Below are 27,891 nucleotides of genomic sequence, written 5' to 3' on the forward strand. Positions count from 1 at the left end.
TTTTTTTTTTTTTTTTTTTTTTCCGTGACTCTGTGTGTGTGTGTATTGTGTGTATCTCCATTTTAACTTGAAAGAAAATTGTTTATCACAGTGATTTTCTTAGATAAATAGTGCTCTATTTAAGTAACAATTGGGGAGAAAGGAAGAAAGGTTTAGCAAGTAGGGCTTTACACATTCCCTTTAATTCGAGCAAATCTAGAGTTAATTTGATTTTAAAACACTTTAAAAATTTCTCTTTAAACAGTATTCCTTGGAACCTAGAAACAAACCCACAAAGCATTGTAATCTGAACTTTAAGAAAGAAGGAAAAACAATTGAGAAAATGGCACTCTTTGTAAAAAAAAAAGTCACTGAAATAAATTAATATCCATTTTTAAAAATGAATCTAGACACAGGCATTACAGGCCTTATACCCTTTATTAAGAGACTCAAAAGATATCACAGGTATAAAATATAAGACTGGATAAAATCTAGATGACTCGAGATATGAAAATGATGTTTTATATAAAATACTATAGACATGACTCATTATGATGAGTTGATCTTTGTTTAAATTAAAAACTTCCACTCTGCTAAATAAACTGTAAAGAAAATGAGAAGAAAAAATACAGACTGGGAAAATATTTACAAAAAGGTAAAACTGTATGTCAAAGATCTGAATAGACACTTTGCCAAAGAAGATATGTTGATAGCAAATAAGCATATAAAAGATGTTCCGCTTCATATGCCATTAAGAACCTGAAAATTAACATGATTTTGAGATTCTACATACTTATTAGATGGTATGATTTCAAAGCACTGATGACACCAATGTTGAAGGGGATGTGGAGCAACAAGTAGTCTCATTCATTCCTGGCAAGAATGCAAAATGATACTTTGAAAGAGAGTCTGGCAGTTTCTTAGAAGTCTAAACATACTTTTACCATATAATCCAAAAATTATTGTATTGTGTTTACTCAAATGAATTGAAATTTATGTTCATACAAATAACCTGCAGTTGGCTGTTTATTAAAGTTTAATGAATAAGTCCCAAAACTTGTATGAGAACAGAAAGTCCATTAGCTCATGAATGGATAAACAAACTAGACAAGGAAATACTTCACAGTTAAAAGAAATGAACTAATAAAACATGATAAGACAGAGGAAACTTAATTGCTTATTACTAAGTGAAGGAATCCAATCTACTGTGTGATTTCAACTATATGATATTCTGGAAAAGACAAAACTGTGGAGACAATAAAAATATAAATGGTTGTTAGGAGTACTAGGGAGATGAAAGAAGTAGTGTAGGATATTATTAGGTCAGTGAAAATAGTATAATTGTGAACACATCATTACATTTTTCAAAGCCTAAGAAATATACAACACCAAGAGTGAGCCCATTAACTATAGACAATGAGATATAATGATGCATCCATGTAGGCTCATTAACTGTTACAAATGTACCACTCTGCTGGTGGGGCTCAGATGATGGGGCAAGATGTGTGTGTGTGTGTGTGTGTGTGTGTGTGTGTGAGAGAGAGAGAGAGAGAGAGAGAGAGAGAATACCAATGTACACAGACGCTATATGAGAACTCCTTTCTGTATAATTTTTCTATGAACCTAAAACTGGTTCCAAAAATGTTGATTAGGAAAACATATAAGTTGCAAAAGATAATGGTCTGGTAAATAATGTTTTTATAGTAAATTTGCAATAATAATCACATGCATCTAATTGTGCTCTGTATCACCAAAGTGTGTATTCTCCTGAACCTAGTTGTTAAATCCAGAAAGACTTTTCACAGCACAGTCTGCACCATAAGACTATATTCTGACAATATGTTGAAATAAGTCTTGGTTTAGAATTAAAAATCAAAATTATGAAATGCAATAATTTTCTTGAGTGACATAAAACTCAATAATCCAAAGAGTTACCAGAGAAAAAATACAATTAAAAGAATTCTAATATTAATGTTTTATGGGATGATTAAGATAATACCTTGAGGAAAAGTAAGAAAAAGTCAACAGAAGTCTTAGAATCAATTTTGTTGTGAACAGTTTTGTCTAGATGGAATTATTCTAGGTAAAATAGAGCAGAGAAGGCAAAATGTTTAGGTTCTACAAAAATTCAACATTAGATAAGAACATTATAGCTGGCTGCCAAGGTGATAGTATGGAAGGACAAAATGAATAAATGAAGGGTAGACAGAGTGTGCAAAATTCTAATAATAATCCATTCTAGATAAATACATAACTGAAGAGAGAGAATAAAATTTTCAGCAAGTAATAATTTACTATTTTATGGAAATAAAAAAACAATATAATTCATGAAACAAGACATGAAAAATTAAGTTTTAAGACCACAGAGTAAACTGAGAAAATACTTGATTATAAAAAGCTTGCCATTAGAAAATATGTAATTACCCAAAAAAAAAAAACGAATTCAAAGTATACTACAGTGATAAGCAGAGTAGAATAATGTAGCATAGCCTATAGATACAACAATGAAAACTATTTATTGTAAGAAGTTAATAGAGCAATGTCCATAGAGGATAAAGGAAAACTTGGCCAATTCTGAACATCCAGGAAGTTGTGTGTCACCTTTATAGGTATCAGAAAGATATGTTTAGTATCTATTATGTTTTGGGTATGAGGAGTTCCCCCAAAATTCCTGTGCTAATGCAGGAATACTCAGAGGTGCAATTATGTGATCATGAGAGCTGTACTCCAATCAATTCATTCTAGCAGGAGGGGCATCACTGGTGGCCTGTCCTAGAAGGGTTCCTCCTCCCTGAAGCCTTTTCCTTTTCTCTCTCTGCTCTGTGGCCATCATGAGTTGAGCAGAGCTCCTTCATCATGCTTTTGGGCTGTGATGTTCTTCTTCACCTAAGGCTCAGATTAATGTAGTTGGCCTACCATGGACTGAAGCTCTGAAACCATTTCTCCACTAAATTGTTCTTGTCTGGTACTTTGGTCACAGTGATGTAAAAACAACACTGTAGGCAAGAACACAAGAAATAAACTTCTCTAATAATATTCTATATATTTTAGGAATGATTCAAGATACATATTTCAATTGTAAAACAGTACTCTGGGTCCTTTTTAATAAAATGAAAACATTCAAAAACTCAGATAATTAGGTGAAACATGCTCATTCTAGTTCTCATCAGTAAAATTTTAAAAGTGAAAATGGGACTCCTAACAATCCATGGTGGAAAAGGCTGCGAAGTTTCTCCTTACCTAAAAAGAATTAAGAAAGAAAAAGTCCCTTTGTTTATTGTTTTTCTCTTTATTTCATTGTGTTCAGCTGTGGTTGCGATATTGGAATTTCTCCAGCTGATCGTATTCAGTTAGAGGGTGAAATTACACTGGTATTTAACTATGCCAGTAAGACTGCTGTTCATTTTAATGGTCTTAGATTCTGCAAAATCTGTGTATTCTTAATTACAGGAGATAAAATTTTCTAAAATTTAAGGCAATTTGAGTAGGATTTCAAAAAATATTCTTCCCAAAACATCCTAACTACCTGATATCCTACGGTGTGAAAGCAAGAGATATGCACATTCATAAAAATATAGGCCTAACCAAATAACAGCAATGATTTTACTGAAAAAAAAGGATAATACAGCTTATTTCTCAGAAAACACAAGATAGTAACATAAAAAATGACAACTAATATTAACTACCTCTAGAGATTGTGATGAAAATCCCAGAACATTTTAGTGACATTAAGAATGAGGGAAGAGGGCTGGGCAAGTGGTACAGGCCCATAATCCCAGGGAATCAGGAGAAGGAAGCAGTTGGAGGCCAGTCTCAACAATTTGCAAGACCCTATCTCAAAATTTAAAAAAAATAAAATAAAAAGGACTGTGATATAACTCATCTGTAGAGTGCCTCTGGGTTCAATCCCCAGAGCAAAATAAATAAGAATGAGGGAAGAAAGGTTGAAGAAAATATTCATTAGTTCATGAATTTTTTCCTCTTCCACAGAGAATTAATAGAGCATTTTTGAAGCTAATAAGGAAAAATAGATTTAAGATATGATTTAAAGTAAAAAATATTAACATTACTCTTAAAATAACTGATTATAATTACTAGGTGGCAACAAATATTCCACACAGCAAAAGACAGGGGGTAGGGGGGAACACTAGAAAATAAAAAAAAGCATGTAAAAAAAAAAGCCTCCAAAACTCAGAAGATAGAAATAGTACAAACAGGTGGTCTGTGAGTACATGGCTCTGACCTGCCTGAGTCTTGTTTGGTCTGAAGCCAATTACTTAACATCTGTAAGCCTCAATTTCTCAGATGTGTGAAATGGAATAATAGCAATAGTAGCTGTAGTGCAAGGTTATACTGAGCATTAGATGACTTACAGCACATAATGATTGCAATGAGGGTTGGACATAGGAAGCTTCCAACAAAATTAGCTATTGTGATTTTTCACAGAACCAGAATCTTGATTAGGATTTGTTCTTGGATGATAAGCCTCAATATTATAAAGTTCACTAAATCAATCTCTTAATTTAATATAATTACAATTAAAATCATAGAGTATATTTTTTACATATCATAAAACTTAAATGTATTTCTGGATGAATGTGTGAATGTGTGTGTGTGTGTGTGTGTGTGTGTGTGAGAGAGAGAGAGAGAGAGAGAGAGAGAGAGAGAGAGAGAGAGAATGAATCCATTTTAATTATTATTGCAATTCTATTCAGTAGAAGGGAAGAAAGCAATAAATACCAATACAGAAAAGATGTTATTTTTTTCCCCAACAAATGCTATTGGGGAAGTAAATTTTTTATTAGAATCATGACAATAACTCCTGTTTTTCCTACTTCTACCCCATCGACCTTTGGATTATTCTTAACAGAGACAGATTATCTATCAGTCCTTTGCTAAAACTCTATCATTGACCCCACTCAGAGCATACATCCTATAGAACTCTGATTTAATCCCTCTTTGTTCTGTGCATTATCCTGTCCTTCTTGCTGATCAGTCTCTGCTCATGGGTGCCCTGGTAGTACCTTAATAGACAAGGCCCAAATTTCAGGGTCTTTGCACTCCTTGTTCTATCTGCATGAAATAATTTCTCTCAAAACCTATTGCAACTTATTCCCTCACCTTCAGGGTTTGTGCAGTCTTATTGAGTGCACTGATGGAAAAGCCCTCATAAGTAATTCCTGCTCTCTCAGAATTGCATTTAATAAAAAAAAGATACATAAAAATTTTTAAATTTGATTTTAGCTCCTCATTGGAAAAATATTTACTTGAAATAATGAGGGAGAATTTAGACATATTTAGGGTTATTGATGCAGCAGTCTAATTTGCTTTGATGACTCTTTCTTTTTTCTATATGTCTTTTAAAATATCATAGACTATATATTTGACATTTCCATATAAAACTGACATCTCTAATTTTCCAGTGACTTTCATATGTAGAAATAAACAAATCACTGAAACAAAAACTTAATCAAATAATAGTGATGCTATATAGAGAATGCATGATATATTTATTTTTCTGAAAATATGTCATATAAGTATACATGATATATACTTATATTTAAGAGCTATGTAAAGATATCTATATCTATATCTATATATCTAGTGTGTGTGTATTTAACATGTGATTTAAACATCATATATATTAATATAGAAGAAATAACTTGAACATGTGAGAACCTAATAAATGAGTGAACATAAAATTTGAATAGTAAATGTTCATAATTTTATATAGCAATACAACTATTTGATACTTTTGTTGCTACTTATAAATTTTTCATGTCTAAAGAATAGATTCTCCATTCATCTTGTTTGTGAGTATTTAGCTATTATCATTTTAGCAATAATGACTTATATCTGATTTTTATCATATAGACAAAATACAGAGAATAGTCTGCAGAATTACATGGCAAAATGTGTAGGGGAGTTCAAAATTGTGAAATGCATATGCTGCTTTTCTCAGCTGTTTTCTGGTAAGTACAAATTCACAAGAGGGTATGTGTAGTCTGATGTGCATAGGAAATTTCTTCGGGTTCTTTCAGTGCCCTTATGGGAAATTTTAATGGAAACAGTAGTTTGAAGTTGAAATGCTAGCAAATTTTTAAATAGCAATTTTTTTTTATAGAATATATTGGAAACAGAAGAATTTCTATCAACAGACTCACTGCTCTTTTAGCACCATCTTCACTGTCACTCCTGTGAAATCAGCCAACTGCATATGATCTTCACAGGAGCCTGATTGGACAATTGATGCTTTGAGACACCTGCTGCTCACATCACAGGATAGATAAAACCTAGTGGATTGTAAACCTTGAAGTTGCAGCCAGAATGAATTCACAAAGGTTTTGTTTTTGCTGGCTCAGTTGAGACTCTGGCACTTGTCAGAAGTTCCAAATTCACAGAAGCCTGGGAAGTGTTCATATCCAAAACACAAATTCAAAAGCCAAAGAGGGGAATTTTCTGCTGTAAGTGTCATAAAACAGTGCAGCTCTCGGAATGTGGGCTTAGTTAAAACATCTCATTTAATACAGTATCCAAAAAGTTGGATTGCTTAGCTCCACTGGATGAATCAATTCATTTGTTCATTCACTTCTTCTTTTTCTCATTTTTTTTTTGAGCACCTACTAATTGCCATGAAGCCATAGCAGTTAACAAAACTTAGAAGGGTCTGCCATCTAGTGGGAAGACAGATAACAAACAAGTAAAAGTAAAAATGTAACTTATGTTAACCCCTAAAACTTTTTGATGGGGGTTCCCATCTGGAATCTTTCATGATTATATTCTAAAAAAAATACAAGTCTCTTTTTTTTTCTTTAAGGAGTATTGAATATTAATTAGTGTTCTTTAAATGATTCATCAAGAACATATCTTTGATCACTTACTGTCCCTCACAGGTATTGATAAAAATGGACATAATTAACAAATTGAGAATCAGACCTTATCTCTCTTCACGTACAAGAAATTTTCTGAAGTGAGACTTTCATAAAAGGTAGGACTAGATAAATGCTTAAATGAAGAAATAAACCAATAAATTAATGAGGAAAACATCAGTAGAAATCCTCATTCCCACTTTTGAAAGAATAAATCAATCAATTCAAGTTAGACCGTATATGTAAATGTAAAATGGCAAAGTTTTTGGCCTATAATGAATACTTGAATAAACCCCATTTAAAAAAAAAACAATTGAACATGTACTCAACTCAGTGGTAAGTTTTAAAGGGGTAAGTATCTAAAAACTGAGTTCAAAGTGTTTATTATTTCTGTTTAGCGTAAATAAGTATTATTCTTACATAAGGGAGGTACTTACAAGTAGTGCAATAAATTATTTCTGCCCATAAGTATAAATACCCATGGTGCATATATGTCCTTTCAACAAATAGAAAATTATCATTATCACACTGTTGTCCAGCTTTGAATTTATAAATTCAAAGTATTTGATTTAATTCATACCAAAATTTATATCTTATATAAATATTTTACCACAAGTGATAATCTCTCAATATTTGGTATAAATCTAAATTTTTTCATAAATAATTTATGTTGCTTTTTTTGGAAAATCATCAGGAATGTTAGAAACCATGAAGTGTTATAATTGTGAGATCCATAATTATAGAAAAAGGGAACTATGCCTTTCACAGGAAAAACTGAATGATTTTACTTCTAATAAAAAGTAGTTTTTATTGTTCTTTAGATACATTTTGCCAGTTGGAATCTATATCCATATTTTGGAGGGGAGGGACAGTATAATTTGCACAACAAGCAGTAAGTGGAAGTCTTCTAGATTTAATTATTGAGTTATTTCTATGTTCTTGCAGACGCTAAACTGCTTAAACAACTTAAGAGAAATAGACATGAAATGGTAGGAGAACATTTCTCATCCTGTTTTCTTCATCCAAGAAGCAGGAATTCCCTTCATTTTCTATCTACTGCTTTTGCATTTGATGGCTTGGAGCTAGAGAAAAGGTATGAGAGAAATTTTGACCAAAAAGAAAAAGTTCCTTGGCTCTATAGAGTAGAACTGATAATTTTATAGTGAAGAAAGAAATGAGGCTCCTAAGACACTCTCTGGGGTAACACCTGGAATGCTTTGCAGTTCCCAAGCTAAGGCTCAAGTCATACAATTTACTTCTGGTCTTTGATGTCAAGGATTTGTTTAACCTCTTTCTTTTCAGCTGTCCCCTTCTTCAACTTTAAACATGACCTTTTTTTTTTTTTTTTTTTTCTGGCTACTGGGGAGGAGAATGAAATCTTTAACTTTGATCCTAATCTCTTTCTGCTAAAGCCCACATAATTTTGCAAGGTTGTCATACATGATGTATTCACACTTTCAGGAACAAATATTATACACACCGAAAATAAAAATCGTCTATATTCTTCAGAAACCTCTAGTCATTAAATTTAGGTTTCCCTGTAAGGAGAGGCAGCTCTGAGGCAAGGACAAAGCAGAGCATTGAAATGGGAGATGTTCAATGGAATGGAAGTGGGCTGTGTGTTCATTTCTCCCCTAGAGCTTCCTCTAGGGAACTCGGATGTCAGAAACCCACTAATTGCAAACTATTTATAAAATTGCTTTCATGTCTAGTACAGTTAATAAATTCCTTATATTTAGAAGTTTAGAATCATTGAAATGTTATTGTTATAACAAAACAATAAACAGTATTTGAGATAACATTCTACAAATTTAAGTTGTTTACATTAGGATAGATTTTCCTGTGGGATGACTAATTCAAAGGGGGTTAGCTTGTTCCTGTCACATGTTGGATATATGTTACCAAAACATTTGCCAAAAATATTATCTTACATTTATATAAGAAAACTGTAAACATTTAACCTACATTATTCTCACAGTATTTTGGTGTAAAAATATTTCCCAAATTTCAATTAATTGGAAAAGAAAATTATCAAACTCTTCACTTTCACCCCCCAACACAGGAATAATTTTAAAGAAGTGTTTAGCTTTATTTCAAATACTTAAAGCAAAATAATAATAATAATAATAACAAGTTTGACATCCTAAATAAAACATGGCCTAAGCTTAATAAGTAATGCTGATAGTGCAGTTCTTCATGCTTGGTTTCCTTAGCTTTCTATTTTGAGTGTTTTCTATGTTAAATAGTGGTGCCTTTCTAATAAAAAAGTGTTCTTTCTTATTGTAGTAGCAACTGAATAATAAGAAGAAAAAGTTATACTTTAAAATAAAATTGCTGACTTCATATCCAAATTCTATCAATTTGAAATTGCTGGCTGTGAATTAGAAATACGGGTAAGCTACATTTTTCAAAATTATGAGTTATCTGAAGTAACATTTCTTGTCTTGCCTGGAGGTCTGAGACTATTGTTAGCACACATTTACCCTTTATCACTACATTAAAAACTCTACCAGAAAAATGAGACAGGGGAAAAAAACTATTTCATTAGAAAAATTGAATGATAGGCTTTAATTTAAGGAAAGTATTTTATGTTAAATGAACATACACTGGCAAAAGCCCATGCTAACATATTTATAATAATTACTGTGATGAAATATATACAACTTGCATTATTCTTTATGTGGAAAATATCAATTCATTCATAAGGGAAAGTGATGGGAAATTAGAGACAAGTAGGAATGATTAGAACTAGTTTAAGAAATTATAATTATTAAACACAGCTGAGTATTAGTTTGGGTACTTATTAAAGTTGTCATTAAAAGAAAGAAAAATACCAAAAACCACTCTGATTAGAGATAGCTAATATGCTTAGCATCAAATGGAATCTTCACAGTAAATGTTCTTTCCTACAACAACATCCTTTTTTAAAATTTTCCACTGTTAAGATGCAATTTTTCTCATTAAATCAATAATAATTGGATCAAGTAATTACTGAATATATGGGTCTTACAACCTTAAATCCAAGGAAATCTTAATTGAATATCAGCAAAGATTTGATTCCCCAATCTGTGATGTACTTTTACAACCTACAGGTTGTAGATACAGCTGCTAGACTTAACAAATGACTCATGCTATGTAGCCTTTTTCTGAAATAGGTAGATATCAATTCTGGTGATAAAGAAAGATAAAATGACTGATGTCCTTGTCTTGCAGCTATTAAGAATTTTGCAAATATTATCTCAATATTTGAATAGTCTACCAATTTGAGAAAAGTTTACCCACGTCAATTCCAAGGACTAGAAATTACTTTAAGTCTCTGATAACAAAAAGTGTGAAGGACAAGTGTTCCAAAGGTTGATTCAATTTATAGAACCATTTAGTAGCAACTTTTAACAACTAAGACAAAAGAAAAAAAAAGTTAACTGCAATGGGGAGAAACATTGTTTATTTGAAAACACACTGAAAATGTCAAACAAACCTTCACAGCTATGTTTAATTAACCATGGAGGAGCCTGTAGCATTCTTTCAATACTCTTGCATGTCGAATGGCCATTTTATTGCCACATAGTATCAGAGTAAATTCCTAGGGATAAGCAATGCCCTGGGAAGACTGGATAAAATTCATCATCAGAGTCAGTTGCTCAGGATAGGAAGTGCCTGGAGAAGACTGAATAAAATCCCTTTATACTGTACAAACTATTTTGATCTATTTTCAGCCCCTTATTAAAAATATACTGACATCAACAGCCATTATTTATAATTATGAGTATAATGTGATATGAAATTATATTATTCCTATAAAACCACCACACTGCACAATTCTGAATACCAGCAAATTAATTATGTCCCTATATTGCTATGGTGGGGGCACTATGATAGTGATGTAAAAGTGGATGTTGTAAAAATAATACTTTTAGTAATTCAGAAGCACAGAAGGAAAGGTGGAGAGACATAAAATGTGCTATTTTTTAAATCTTTAATGGAGGAAGTCAATGGATGTTCATTGTCTTTGATATACTAAGAAAAAGAGCCAATAATTAAAATTAAAATGGGGAAGTGGCATTGCCAAGAGAGCAAGGAATTTGTCTTAGTACCTTAAAGCCAGGGATCAATTCATAATATATAAGGAGGATAAATCAAGAAACTGAATTATATATTAAATCCATTGGTATAAATACAAAGAGATTTAGAAATTGAAGGAAAAGGACAAATTAAGAGAAAGTAATTAAAGGAGATATCTAATCAAGATAAACAGAAATCCAAATGACCAATAATAAATAATGATATGCATTTTTTTTACCTATTTATTGAATTTAATTTTAAAATTAATAATTTTAGGGATACTAAATAATATCCAATGACAATATGCATTTGGGGATATGAAACTCATACATGTGCTGGAGGCAACATGAATTTCTACATGACTTTGTAATATAAAAATGTTTCTTAAAGTTTAAAATATGCATAATCTTTTGGCACTCCTACTTAGAAAATACTTCATAATGACCACAGACCAGAAATACTTAAGAAGTAACCCATGTTGATGCTTAGTGAAATATTAGTGTGTAGGTTAGAAGTTGAAGGCAATGGACCTTTTGAATCTTTTAGTTACAAATAAGGCAAATGATATTATTTCAGTATTACTGATGAGTATGAAGTTCTTCAGAATAGCACATTCAGGTCCTGATTTACTGCCCTTGAAGAATGTTTATTTACTTTTAAGTAAAGCACAAATTAATAATAATATTATTTTTCTTGCAAAGCAAAATATGAAGACTAAAGAGTACAAGACTGCTGTTGTGTTTTCCATGGTTGTTCAAATCTTGTTCTAGTTTTTGCTCTTTGATCCAGAACAGCTGAGCCTATCTCCATTTAAAAACTCCTAAAAACCGAACCAATGACATCCATACCCTTCTCAGTGCAAATAACTATGGCTCATTGTGCCTTTATTAGCAAGGAATAATGTGATGGAAAACATCCTAACAGGGTACATTGGTAAGCCCATTCCCTAAGTAAAAATGGGTCCCCTTTATAAGGCTTAAGAGAAAAATGAATATTGGACTAGTGACTAACAGTGTCTGCCACTCCTGTGGATGTGCCCATATGTTTCATAGGATTGCATGACTAGAGATAAATGGGCAAAGAAATACAGAAATTTGCTAAGAATGAAGGGGTAGAAATGAAGGTTAGAAAAGATTATTAATATCCCACACCATTTTTGTACTGTTTCATTTATTATGATAAGAATACAAGCAATTTTTATTTCAAACAAAATCAATGGAAATAGATGAATGAATAAGACATTGAATATAAACATTTTATAAGAGAAAAAATAAAAAATGAAGAATTTATATTAGCTGCATTAAACTCTACAATGGACTGAGTCCATTAAATTTAATATTCTACCTAAAACATATTACTGGTCCTAATAATCAGAAGACTTAAAAACAGATACAATAACTGTAATAATCTTTTAGGGAATGGGTAAAGAGCAGAAGCAAAGTATAAAAATTTGATACATGTTCATATAAATTTGAAAACCACACACATAGAATAATTTATATAAAATAAAGACTCAAGTGCTTTAAGTGGATAGGAAGGAGTGAAGGAGTCAGCCATGTTAGGAGACATCCATTACCTCAGGGTGACACACTTGCAGGGAGCCCTGAATAGAGAAAGGGAGATACACCTAAGAAAGAAGCTAGAGACTTATTATGGAGGAGAGTGACACTAGGGTAAAGACAGTAAAGTGATTAGGTAGCCAATAGAAATTTATTTGTAAATTGAGTTGGGGTTAGAATAATGAAGGTCCAATTTTAGGGGAAAAAATTGGACATAAGACTCTGAAGAAAATGGAGATAGTGAGTTGTTCATTTAGTTTATCTCCTGTTGAAATGATGACTGAGCATTCAGGGAGACACTGTTGTATTTATCAATATGCTTTCCTTGAAGGCGATATTTTTCATGTAAGAAGTATTGTAAAGTTGTTTTTTTTTTCATGTGAGAAGTATTTCAAGTTTCAGAAGAGAAAATAAGCTTTATCATAGTGTGGTTTGGTGTGCTCTGTCAGGAGGGAAAACACCAGGGTCAGGTAGAAGAGACCAGTTTTGGTCATCCTGGCAAAGTCTTGTAGGGTATGCTTCTCACTTCAGATTTCATCCTATGAACACAAGGAAGTCTCTGAAATTTTTGGTATTTATCTAGGTTTTAATTTGAGAAATGTTGGTCTGAAAATATGTAAAGAGCCTAGACCTGTTTGTTCTTATAAGAGTCACAAAAGATGATGGTCAGTATCTGAATTAAACAGGTAAAAGTAGAGCTGGAAAGAGTGGGTGGATATAATATATACAAAGAAACAAAATTAAGAGATTCCAGTTGTTATCTAGAATGGAAATCATTGATGCCATTTTCTCTAATAGAGACAATAACATTTATTAATAGTAAGCTGTATTTAATTTCAAATAGCCACCTTTTTCTCCAGTTTTGTTAACTACTTTTAGGTGTCATGAAACAAATGTGTGAAGAAATCTGTACTCCAACTAATGAACATATGTTTGCATATTGAATAACACATTTTACTATAAACACATTGTGCAAAGAACATAATTTCACACAAAATAACTGATCAGTATGCTTTCACAAGTTAAGATTTTAACTTAAAAGTACCTCTAAACTTCTGAATAATGTAAAATTTTTATGAATATATTATAAAGCTATGTATGGGAGTGCATACGTTGGTACTGAACATTTTATTTAAACTAAGGCTTTTCAAAATGTCTCAAGTCATTGTATTTTCTAAGAAATACCAGGTTATCTTACAATAACAACCATAGATCTCAATGGATTTAAATGAACAAATAAAAATCTCTGGCTATAAATTAATCTCAGGTTTTCCACACAAAGCTGGTATAGGCTTCAACTGTGTGAAATATGCCTGGGTACCATGGGAGAATGAAGGAGACTCACTAGACAGGGCTTCTTGCCTGTTTCTGCCTGTAAAATGCACAGTCATATTTTATTTGTCAAATAAAGTAGTGTGAGCAATTTAAATTTCAGATTAGAATATGAAAAAATCATGCATCCAGGAAAAATGGAATTATAGATTTAATATATGAATACACACTACTAACATATTGTATTAATTTTCCCTACAATGAGGGAAAAAGAGATTTGGGGAAAAAAAGAAAATCCATGTATAGCTATAATTTTTATCCATGTATTTAACCTGAACATTTGGAATAAATATGCTCAGAAACAGAGATTTAAATGAATGTTAAATATAATTTTGCCTTTATTTTATAGAAATTGAATTGTTAGAACAATAGAAAATAATAAAACATATGTCCTCTGAATAGATTTTAATACATATTTTATTACTAGTTATTAATCAATTCCATATAAGCCATTTATATGTTCTGTATAATGGACAAGCACATATCACATCTTAGTAATTTTATAAGTTGCAAAGAGAAATATATTTCCTGAAAGGCTAAATTTAAAACATACTCTGAACAAGGATTTTATATAGTACTATCTGAACTAGTTATTTTTGACATTTTAGTTACTATGCTTTCATGAGTCTCTACAATTAGAACGGTGAAAAAGAAAACTTCAAGTAGTGTGGCACAGCATACCAATAAGCATCTGCTCAAATCTCTTTTATTCATTCCATAAATAAAGAAAATGACAAAGGAAATAGAAAGAGACACCATTCTTTCCTATCAGTTAATAGTATACCATTTTCTAAAAGGCAGATGTATTTGTTAGTGTAAAGTCTCAAATATCATTCACATTATGATAGACATTTTTTAAAAACTCATGTATATTGATACCAGAATACCAAGATAGCTAAAATAGGTATTTTAAAATTTATTTGCTCCTTAATATGAATAGAATATTTCTAGGTTCAAGTACTCATTTTAGTGTTTCCTAAAACTAGCTTTATTGAGATATAATCACCATGCCGTAAAATCCATACTTGAAAGTGTACAATTTAGCATCTTTAGTATATCCACAAGGTTGTGTAGCTTTCACTACTATCTAGTTTTAGAAAGTCATCATTATTCTAAAATGACCCCCAAAACTATTAGCAGTCACTTCCCATTCTTGCTTCATCTCGGCCCATGGCCTCTGTTATCCTATTTTTAGCTATCTATTTGCCTATTCTTGACATTTTGTATAAATGGAATCATACAATATACATTCCTGTGTGTCTGTTTTTACTTACCATAGATTTTCATGGTTCATTCATTTTATAACACGTAACCAAATTTCATTCATTATACATTAATATATGAATTGTATTTAATTCATTGTAGGGATATACCATGATTTCTTATTTGTTCACCAGTGATAGACATTTAAGTTCTCTTAATGTTTTTTTTTTTATTTTTCTGTTTAGATATACATAACAGTACAGTGTATTTTGACATATTATACATACATGGAATATAACTTAGGATCTCATTATTATGATTGTACATGATGTGAAGTTTCATCGATCATGTATTTATATGTGAACATATGAAAGTTATGTCTGATTCATTCTACTGTCTTTCTTATTCCCATGGCCACCTTTTTTTAAAATTCCCCTTTGTCTAATCCAATTAACTTTTATCCCTCCCCCCATTGTTTTTACTTTCTAGCTATTATCAGTAATGTTGATATGGACACTAGGCACACATTTTGCATGAATATTAGTGTTAAATGTTCTTGGTGTATAAATAGGACTGAATTATTTGTGTGATATGGTAATTTAATGTCAATTTTTTGCGGGACTATTGAACTGTTTGACAACAACATCTGATATTAACATCAATAATATCAATTTCTTTAAAATTTTATAAACATGTTTTATTTTATTTTATTAATTTTTAAAATAAGTGATAGAAGAATGCATTACAATACATGTATACAACACAATTTTTCATATCTCTGGTTGTATATGAAGTATGTTGACACCAATTCATGTCTTCATACATGTACTTTGGATGATGATGTCTATCACATTCCACCATCCTTTCTAATCCCCTGCCTCCTCACTTTCCCTCCCTCCTCTCTGCCTTATCTAGAATTCATCAATTCCTCCCATGCTCTCCCTCCCTACCCCACTATGAGTCAGCCTCCTTATATCAGAGAAAACATTCGGCATTTGTTTTATTGGGATTGGCTAACTTCACTTAGCATTATCTTCTAAAATGCCATCCATTTACCTACAAATGCCATGATTTTATTCTCTTTTACTGCTGAGTAAAATTTCATTCTGTATATATGCCTCATGATTTTATCCATTCATCCACTGAAGGGCAACAAGTTTGGCTCCACAGTTTAGCTATTGTGAATTGTGCTGCTATAAACATTGATGTGGCTGTGTCCCTGTAGTATACTGTTTTTAAGTCCTGTAGTATACTGTTTTTAAGTCTTTGGGTATAAACCGAGGAGAGGGATAGCTGAGTCAAATGGTGGTTGCATTCCCAGATTTCCAAGGAATCTCCATACTGCTTTCCATATCTTACATTTTTTTTTGTTATAGCCATCCTAATATTATGAAGCAATGTTTTGTCATTTTGATTTGCATTTCATGAACAGCTTTTTATGTGCTTATCAGACATTTACATATCCATTTTGGAAGAAAGATCTTTCAGTCATTTAAAAAATCTTTTTTTTTTTATTGTTGAAAAGAAAGTATTCTTTATATATGCTGGATAAAAGTTCCTTACCAGATTTGTGAATTGCAAGGCATTATCCCCTAAAATATCAATGACCAAGACAAGAATGCCCACTTTTACCATTCCTATGCAATGTAATCCTTGAAACACTATCCAGAGCAATCAAGCAAGAGAAGGAAATTAAAGGGATATGAATAGAAAAGGAAGAGATCAAAATATCTCTTTTAGCTGATGATATAATCCTACATTTTGAAGACCCCCAAATACTCCACCAGAAGACTTCTAGGTCTCATAATAAATTCAGCAAAGTAGTATGATACAAAAATGTACATACACACATCAATCAATTTCTATACTCCCATAATGAATCTGATGAAAAAGAAATTAGGAAAATGATCCCATTCACAATAGCCTAAAAAGTAAAAAATAACCAAACCTAAAGAATCAATGTAACAAAAGAGATGAAGGATCTCTTCAATGAAAAATATAGAACACTAAACAAAGAAATAAGAGACCTTAGAAGATAGAAAAACCTCCCAGGTTCTTTGCTAGGTAGAATTAATATTGTAAAAATGGCCATACTATCAAAAGTGCTATACAGGTTCAGTGCAACTCCCATCAAAGTGTCAATAATGTTCTTTATAGAACTCAAGAAAACAGTCCTGAAATTCATTTAGAAAAACAAGAAACCCAGAATAAGAAACTCAGTATAGCCAAATTGATCCTTAGCAAGAAAAACAAAGCAGGAAGAATCCTAATTCTGAACCTCAAATTATACTACAGAGTTATGGTAAAAACAAACAAACAAACAAACCATGATACTGACATCAAAATAGGCATGAAAACAAATGGAATAGAATAAAAGACACAGAGTGACACCCACATAAATATAGTTATATGATATTAGACAAAAGTATACATTGGAGAAAAGATAGCCTTTTAAACAAATGGTGCTAGGAAAACTGAAAATCCATACATAGTGGAATGAGATTTAACCTCTCTCTCACTCTGCTCAAAATTCAACTCAAAGTGGAACAAAGACCTATGAAGTAGACCAGAACCCCTGCATTTGCTAGAAGATAATATAGGCTCAATACTCCAACATGTCAGCTGAGAAACAGACTTCCTTAACAAAACTCCTAAAGCTCAAAGAAGTAAAATCAATAAGTGGTATTACACCAAATTAAAAAGATACTTCACAACAAAGGAAATGATTATGAGCAGGAAGAGAGAGCCAAAAGAATGGGAAAAAAAATCTTTGCTACCTATATCTCAGGTAGGGCATTAATATTCAGGATATACAAAGAAGTAAAAACATTTAACAACAATAAACAAATAACACAATAAATGGGCAAAGGAACTGAACAGACACTTCTCAAAAGAAGAAATATAAACAGCCAACAAATACGTGAACAAATTTTCAACATCTCTAGCAATTATAAAAATGAAAATTAAAACTACACTTTCACCTCACTCCAGTCAGAATCACAACTATCAAGAATACAAGTAACTATACATATTGATAAAGTTGTGTAGTAAAAGGTATATTCATATATTGTTGGTGGTAGTGCAAATTGGTTCAATCAAGGAATAAAAATGTAAGAGTTTAATGACTTTAATTAGACAATAAATTTTTAGCTATGATGTTAAAAGTTCAAGAAGCATAAAAAGAAATAAATAAACTGAGTTTCTTTAAAATGGAAAATTTTATGCTTTAAAGGATGACATACAGTAAAAAGACGAACCACAAATGATTTCTTTTTCAAATTACATCTTTTTTCCTTTCTTTTTTTTTTTTTACTTTTACTTTTGGTACATCATATGAACAATAAAGTGTAGCAATCTAATGTGTTCCATAAATTTTTACATGTGAAACAGCCTTTACCTATAATCCAGACAAAACTACTAAATATTACGCAGTCCGAGAGTAACATGAGATATATTCCTGGTAAATGCCACTATCCAAAGGTAACAAATATTTATTTTTCCATCTTCATTTATAGATGCATGTGCAATTGTCTCTGGTGTGGGCTGCTCTGAATAATATTGCTTTAAATATACTCTGTCTGTTTTAATGACCATGCTTTTCAAGAAGTTTTACTTTTGAACTGTATCAACTATCTTTCTAAAGAGACTGTCAAAATTATCACTCTGTTTTATTAAAAATACAGACATATGGCACAGATACAAACACCTTGTTCTTTCAATAACCCTTCTTACTTGAATTTTCTTATATATTTTTTTAAATTAAAAAAGTACCACATTGACATATTAAAGAACAAAAAAAATTTCACCAAATAGAAATTAATACTATAAATTTTCATCAATCTATCTCATTCTATTTCCCAGAAGTTACCAGTGTTATTAGCTTTAAGATCTTTGTTTCATGTAGTTTCCTATGCACCTAAAAATATGTAATAGCATTCAAATAGTGTAATTTAGATAGTGAGTATATATATATATATATATATATATATATATATATATATATATNTATATATATATATATATATCACATATTTTTTTTTATCCATTCATCTGTTGAAGGGCTCCTAGGTTAGTTCCAAACCTTGGGTATTGTGAATTGTGCAGCTATAAACATTGATGTGGCTGTGTCACTGTAGTTTTTCTGATTTAAAATCCTTTAGATATATACCAAGGAGTGAGATAGCTAGGCCATATGGTGGTTCCATTTGTATGTTTTGAGGAAACACCATACTGCTTTGAATTTACTTTGGTATTTAATGTGAAATAGGAGTTCATTCTTTTGCATGTGATATTCAATTGTCCTAGAACCATTTGTTGAAAAAAATTATTCTTTCCCCATTAAATTGTCTTGGTATCCTTCTTGAATCACATTCCAGTTTTATAGAGTAAATAGAACAAAAAGAACTTAGTATTATGTCAAGAAAATAATGTCATAGGGGTGATAGAGACAAGTTTTTAATCTTGATTTGCCTAATCTCAAACTCTTTCCAGCATGCCAGAGCCACCTGGATTCTTATCCTGGGGATAGATGAATGGGTTTTGTTACTTAACCATGTCTATGACTCTACACATGTACCCTTCAGGGTATGAATGAATACCATAATATAGGGAACTTGTGATAATTTTTAGCAATCAAAATTAATCCCTGCATGTGTTGTATGAATATGTGTAAATTGTGATATATTATACCATACTGTCTTATTTTTAAAACAAAATTCAAAAGTTTCAGGAAATTACATTCTATGAAATGATATATTTGCCATATTCTAAACAATTTCTGACAACCTTTCTCCTATTCAGGGTACTTTCAGAGAAAAGAATATTTTGAGAGACTTCATACAGATATGTGTCTTATGAAGGGTTATAAATGCTCTCAATAATTTGAGTTCATAAAATAAATGAATATTTACTGGAATTTGACAGGACAATAACAGATCTTTTCATCAGAAAATTTTAAAAATCTCTACTTGAGAGATGGTTAATTGCTTCAAAATATCAATGTGTTAACTTCAGTAGATGTTCATATAAATTTGGGTAATTAATGTGGGATAGCTTTTTCAGAAATCTTAAAGGTGAGGATGGAAAAATTACAAATCATCATGCTTTCAAGTAGAACGTCAAGCTTTCAGATAAAACTGTTAAAAATGTCAATCTATTTTGTTCGTAAAATTTAAAAAAGTGTTTAGATAAAAATGAACATAAATCATGGTTTCTGTGTTTATGGTACAAAATATAAGGCATAGAAGAAAGTTACTTAAATTGTAGTGATTATGTCAATACCTTTTTCTAATAACAAATGCTTGCTTCTATTCTGTTTATTTGGAGTATCCAAATATGCGCTTTTAGAAAGTGAGCTTATTTTTATAAGGTTAAGTTTATCTTTTCCATTCTGCAGTTTGGGTTAAATAATTTAGGTTCTCTTAGGCCATTTCGCTAGCCCCTTTAAACCCTGTAATCCAAGCTTTAAAAGTATAAGATTAATGCTCACTCAGGATTATTTTATATATATTATATAATATTTAATGATATTAATATACATGAAAATTATTAGAAAACTTTATAGGCATCCAAATGGAACTTTATTCCACTTACAACTATAAGAAACAATTTGGTCTGTATAACTTATTAAATTCCATCTCTCTCTGCCTTGTTTTTCTGCTTCACCCATCTAATTACTTTGGTCACTTGCACTGAATAGGTATTCAACCAATGAGGTAATCCTATAAGTAATGATTTTATTACTGGTGTTATTTTATTACTGGAATTTGACAAATCGATAATAAAAATAGGTAAAATTCTATAAGGGGATCAGTTGTGCAAACACATATGAGTTTCTTTATATTTTATTTAAATGTCAGCATGTGTACACTATATATTATAAAATGAAATAGAAAGGAAGGAATACAAAATAAGTTTTTATGGATGAAATTGCTATTGATGAATACAGTTATAAAATTCTAGATGATATAATAACCTGGTCACCATAGAAATATTCATAATTTTAATGAATATTTTTTATTCATTATAATTTATTCAATCATTTGGCTGAAAATTGTGTTACCATTACTATGTTTATCACTGATTATGTGATGTATAAATCAACTCAAAACCACTTTCTTTTTTTACCTACTTAGAGATCTGTACTGAACTGACTGGTTGCCTTTCAATTCAAGAGACTCGTTAAACATAATCAATACAACTTCAGTGCATTTATTAGCTCTAGAGTTTTAATATTCAATCTCTGAAAGAATAAACATCATGAACTTTATTTAAATCATATTTACTCATGGAATTAAACAATCTATAATAAGGTGAAAGCTGATTTTATTTTATTCACTTAAAACACATTAAAGATAACATTCTTTTTTTAAATATTTTTTTTAGTTGTAAATGGACATGATACAATACCTTTATTTAATTAATTTATTTTTTAATGTGTTGCTGAGGATTGAACCCAGGCCTTTATACATGTAAGGCAAGTGCTCTACCACTAAGCCACAACCCCAGCCCAAAGTAACATTCGTAATTGTTTTATTTCCCAGCTTATTTAGCAACTTATATTATTCAAATAGATATGGGACATAGAATATAATAAATATTAATTTTAAAATCTAAAAATATATTCTAATACAAAACCCAGTAAACAACAAACAAAAATAATGAAAGTAATTTCTTCTTATATCTTCTAAATATTAAAATGTGCCAGAAAAACAATTGTGAGTTTTCCACAATATTATCAACATTAAATAAAATAAAATGCATGAATAAATTCTAACATAAATTGCTATTGAAAAGAGATTCATAAGTAAAACAATGACTGATGTAGTACTTTAAGTAAACTGACTTGGAAACCAGAAGTCATTAACTTCATTAAACCTATGCTTTAGAAATATTTAACTGATGTTAGAATTTATAGAGTATGAAGATAAAATTTCAGCGTGAGATTACACAGTTATTTAAACTCCCAATTAAAAAATAATTGATAATAAGGAATAAGCCATATATAACTTACTAAACAGTTATCTAAAGTGTAATTATCTGTACAACAATTAACACAAAAGAATAATGTGCTATACATATTAGCACAGAAATTCTTCTTCTCCAAGAAAATATGGGAGTTTCAAATTGTGTCAACTTAGTTTTTTATCATTTGCTATTTTTGCCTGAGTCTTATTCCTTATCAACTTCAGCAGCCTTTTTTATTAGAAAATTTATGTACATTTTTTACAGAAAATCTGACAAAAAATCCTAAGTCCTTGAGTTTGCAATTGAATGCGACATTAAGAGGTTTCATCAACTGGGGAAAAGTAGTAAGAAGAAAAGGAAAGCTTTTACTTTTTGTGGTACCTGAAATGATCTCTCCTGCAGACGTGAAGTTTCTATATTTTTTTAGCTTAAAAAAAAGTTGCCTCTGAAATTTGCATTAAATTGCTAAAATTATGATAGCCTATGAAGACTTAATATGTGAAAATATTATTTTTCATTTTGGTATGTTCTATTTAATGTGTTTTCCTTAGGGTAGAGAGGACCTGAATGCCAACAATAAGACATAAAATTCCAATGTTTATCTATATTATTTTCATATTTACTATTTATTATCAGTTGTCTGTCCTGCTGTATCAATTGATGGCATTTGGGTTATGCTAGAACCATAAAAAGCATTGCAAATACTCATATTTTTATTATTTGATCCAATTTCAATGACAATGAATTATCACTCTTAAAAATTTAGGTAAAACTCAACTCTTTTATTTAAAAAAACTCAACTCTTAAAATACAGGGTTTTGTTTTTTATAATTTTAAGTGGAAGACCTTTAAATTTATTTCCTGATGATTTTTGGTGTGTACTAATCCTCCATGGGTCAATTTTGATCCAATATTTCTTTATAATATCATTGATGTCCTTGAGATTTTAAAATGTCTTTCATATTGATTTTTTATTCCTTTACTCTTTTGACCTTCATAGAGGTTGCAAAAAGATTGTGTGTTTTTTTTTTTTTGTACTTTTCTTAAAGTTAGCTTTTGATAGATGATTTTACTTTCTTGTCATTCATTACTTTTCTTTTGGGTAATTTAAATATGAAAAAATATTGAGCAGATTGTGAGAGAATCATTATTGAGACTTTTATAATTGGCATAAAAATATTGAATTAAATGAATAACTGGTGACCTGAAGGGATATCCACAATATATTATTTATTGAAGGAAGAAAGTGTGCATTTGAGTATAACTGTTGACAAAGAGGATATCGATAATGACTACCTTTTAAATATCCTTGAATATCTTGGTTTTCTTTTAAATACATACATGATGATGATTAATTTTGTACATCTTTGATTTCTGTGTGTTCTTATAATAGCCATGTAACACCTTTAAGCTAAATAAAGATGAAGACAATCTTCTGTAAAGGGGGAGATGTCGCTACGTGAAATTTTGTCCTTCTTCTCAAAGCTTTCCTTCACTTGCAACAGCAACCTGTTCAAACTATCACCAATAAAACTGGATGGAGTGAAAAAATACAAAGGCCCCAAAGACTGAGATGTTGAAACAGTACACAGACTCCTCAGGTGAACAGGTGTCAGGCTCTGGGAGGACAGGAACCTAAGCCATCTTCTATATCCCAGAGCCACGTGGCCTCTCCTCATGTTCTTTCTCTTGACATTCTCTTATAGTGCTTCCACACAGTATGACCTATATCTGCTTTTCATAATATGACTTTGTGGCTGGTACCCATTATCAAATAGGTTCTTTGTTTTTTTAGATTTTTATTTTCCACAGAAAGAGTCAATTGATCCACATCATATGTATAAAAAAGATTTCATGTTATAAATCATAAACCACCTCAGGAGTTGAACTGTTTCCTCTGCACTCCAAACTCAGCTCCTGGTCTAACCAGGAGTTAATTTCTTGTTGATTACAAAGAAGCAGGGCAAAAGTTTCCCAGAAGCATGTTCTGCAGATAGCTGGATGTGTAGCACACACAAAAAAAATTATTGTAAATACTTTGTGTATAACTAAGCATTAAAATGAAATTAAAGCATTATTTACAGATATAAATCTAGTAGTGATAAATATATTGAAGAAGGTATAACTAAAGAAAGAAAATTGTGTTAAGAATCATTGCCATAATTTAATGTTTAAATGATTCCACATTTTCAAGAAGCATGAGAAGATAGAACTTTCTGGGGGAGAAGATAAAGTTCCAACAGAATTCTCAGTTGTTTAGGTCTCCTTCCAAAAGAGAAGAGATACATTAAGGAATCTATATGCTGTCTTTTTCAAAATTTCAACAGGTCATGGTCCCAATACTCTATACCTGAGCTGTGATATAACTTGGTCCACTGGGTACAAGTTTTGGGAATTATTTTTATTATTCTTGAGATTTTATGTTTAATGACTAGGGTACCATTCTTAGCTTTAATTCTAGAACTCTCCTTGTGTTTATGTAAATATCTAGTCATTTCCAGTGGGTGAGTGGACACTTACTCAACAACCATGTCACCTTATACTTCCCCACAAGGGCAAAACCTCTTAATCTGTTATTTATAACAAAGAAGAAAATGTTGCCCACATGGATCTCCCTTTTCCAGATGCCTCATTATGTAGGTTGATACTCTGGACTTCTTTCATCAGATGTTGCTGGGGAGGCACTGGAACTCAATGACTAAGGGTGAATCCTGGATATCCATAAAGAAGCTATGTGCACATGAGTAATTCACTTTCACTTCCATTTTCACTTCTCAGTTTTCATAGACGTAAAAAAATGAAAAAGGAGCACTATAGCCCGGTGTTATTATATACTTTAAATAATTTACTTTAGCTAAAATATCTAGAACTGTCCTTTAATTCTGTGAAAGGCTGAATAACTATCCAATGTTTATGACAATGTCAACTCCTCTTTGAAACAGACTTGATTCCTCCTGTCCTCTGCCTGAAATTCTGAGGTCCTTGTTCTAGAGAAATTCAAAGCCTAGAGTAATATGTCAAGATGTCACTTAAATTGCATTCATCGATTCAGGCACATCTGTGAACATACATGCATGTACATGTGCACAGGACTTAGTACATATGCTGCAGGATAACCTATGAAGAGGACTCTATTTTTATCATTGTCACTATTCAAACATATATATATATATATATTTCTCTTTTATTTTTAAAAATAAAAATCATGTATGCCTAATTATGGATGACATATATGCATATAAATTTTATTTCTCCTTTTCTGAAGGAAGAAAATATCATAATAATATTCTCTAAAAATTCTTCTCATATCTACTTTTGTGAGAAAATGAAATCCTGGGCTACTTAATGACAGTTGTAACAATAAGATTTGATTCCAAGAGGATAAACAATAATAATAGATCATGACCCATAGAGGGCAAGAGATGAAAACACCTATTCAGAAACATCCATAAGTCAAAGTCACACACCATGTGGACAAATTAGAGAAAGCCAGAAAAGTGACAGGGCAGGTACACCAAAGAACCAGACTGCAAGTGTGTTGCTCAGAGTCTGCACATGTAGAAGCTAGCAGTCCTCATGGTTTGTGTGAATGTGAGACTTCCCTGGTGTTCTGGCTCTGGTAGATGACTCATTGTCTTCCCTTTAGGTCTCTGTTTTGGCTTTTCTCTCTAAATAAAAACCCCTTCCCTAGATCAAGACAAATTCTGCCTACCATTCAAAGCCCATAGCTCTTCTAAAATTTTCATAATATTCTGCCATTTCTTATTATGAATCATGATAACAGAGGAAATATACCAATTATAAAATATTCTTCTATTTCATAATTCTTGTATTTATGGTTTATTCCCCAAACCAAACCATAGAAATTAAGAACTGTACATGATTTTTTGTATTTTTCAAAATGCACAGTGCTCTAAAAATCATCAATATAAATATTTGTAAGGAGAATAGAGACCAGGTAGGAAAATGTGGATTGTACCTTAGTAATATTCAGAATATTGGTATCTGGGGGAAATTAGTTACAGGACACCCTGTGGATACCAAAATCTGCAGGTGTTTAAGTCTCTTCTGGAAGATGTTACAGTATTTGCACAAAACCTACCAAGATCTTTCTGTGTTCTTTAAATTATCTCTAGATTACTTAAAATAACTAATGTAATGAAAATGTATGTATGTAAAGAGGTTTAGGAAACAATGACAAGAAAATTGTTTATTTGCAACTTTTTTTCCAAACACTTTTGAACAGTTTAGTTGGTTAAATCTGTCCATGGGTGAGGGATCCACAGATATGAGAGGTCTCCTTTGTAATTATTACTACTACAGAATAAGTGTCCACAAGTATACAATGGGTCCACAGAGATTGAATATATTGAATAAGGTATGTCAGCAAAACAGAATTCAAAGTTGAGCCTAATTTTTTTCTAAAACTTCCTGTTCAGGGAGTAAATTTGATGATGGCTAAGTAAGTTTACCCAAAGAGAGCAGATAAATGTATTAATGTCAAGTTATATAGGCTTCTCTTGTATAATAATGCAGCCTCTTCACCCTGCTTTTTGATATTCTATTTCTTTTTATTGGAGAGATAAATTACAACTGAGAAAGTATGCTCATAAAATTTTGCCAGGGCACAAAATTGCTGTTTCTTGACTTTTTGCTTCTATGCATGCTATTCTGTGCATGCCTAGAATGTCATTCTTTTCCTTGTGTGTCTGATAAATACTTATTCATTATTCAAAAATCCAACTCCAAAGTCAATTCTTCCAAAATACTATCCCTATGTGCTTTTCCTTTACCAATTCTAAAAAGAAAACAGTTCTTGCTTTCTCATATGACTTATACTGTACCTATGACTAACCTGTTCTCCAAGATTAATCCTGCTAATCCTATAGTGCTTTAATGCTTGTACATTCACACCTGCCCTCTTTAAACCACAACCCAGCCCCAAAGCATTGATAAGTACCATGCAATGCGGAGCTCTTTCCTAATATGATGCTCATCTTCAGTCCATTTACCTGAAATACTCCATTCTAATTCTTCATGATTTGGTCTCAGTTTAAATGCTGCTTTCCCAATAAACATTTTCTAATCACCCGAAGTCACTCAGATCTCATTCTGCTGTTCTTTCACGGTCCTCTGTGGTTTTCTGCACAGTATATTTAAGGATTTGTAATTATTTTTGTTTATTTATTTACTGTTAATCTCCTCCATGAATAATAAAGAGGGAAGGGACTGCACCTGTTTTGTTCACCAAACTATGAGCAAGAAATACTTATCTTATACCTCTTTTATCTAACTGTAATACTCTATGTACTGATATGACCACATCCACTCTAAGTCTAAACTGAATGATGATTTCAGTAGCTTACTCTAATTCTAGAAACTTACTCAGCACTTATATAAATGTATGATATCCTTGCAATAATTTGTTGCTATCTGGGTTGATGAATAATTATTTTGATTATTATGGAGGAACTGAATTAAGCAGAAAAATGTCTCTCCAAAGATATCGATGTCTTAATCCCTACAACCTGCAAATAGGTTATGTTACATAAAAATAAGATCACATTTAAGAAAACTTAGAGTTGGCAAGATTATCTGGATTCCCCAGGTGAATTTTGAACAATGGAGCCTTTCACAGCTAAGGTGAGAGAGATGTAACAACAAAGAAAGAACAGAGAGATACTGGCTTTGAAGATGGAAGGGGACCATGGCTAAAAGAATATTCATGACTAGGCTCTAAAAGCTGGGAAATGTAATGAAATGGGTGTCTCTCCAATTTAAGGAAAAGAAAATCTCTGAGGGACTGGGGTTGTGGCTTAGTGGTAGAGGGATGGCCTAGCATGTTTGAGGCACTGGGTTCGATCCTCAGCACCACATAAAAATAAATGAAATAAAGGTATTGTGTCTATCCAATATATATA

This window comes from Marmota marmota, unplaced genomic scaffold, assembly GCF_001458135.2.
Source record: "Marmota marmota marmota unplaced genomic scaffold, marMar, whole genome shotgun sequence".
Lineage (NCBI taxonomy): Eukaryota > Metazoa > Chordata > Mammalia > Rodentia > Sciuridae > Marmota > Marmota marmota.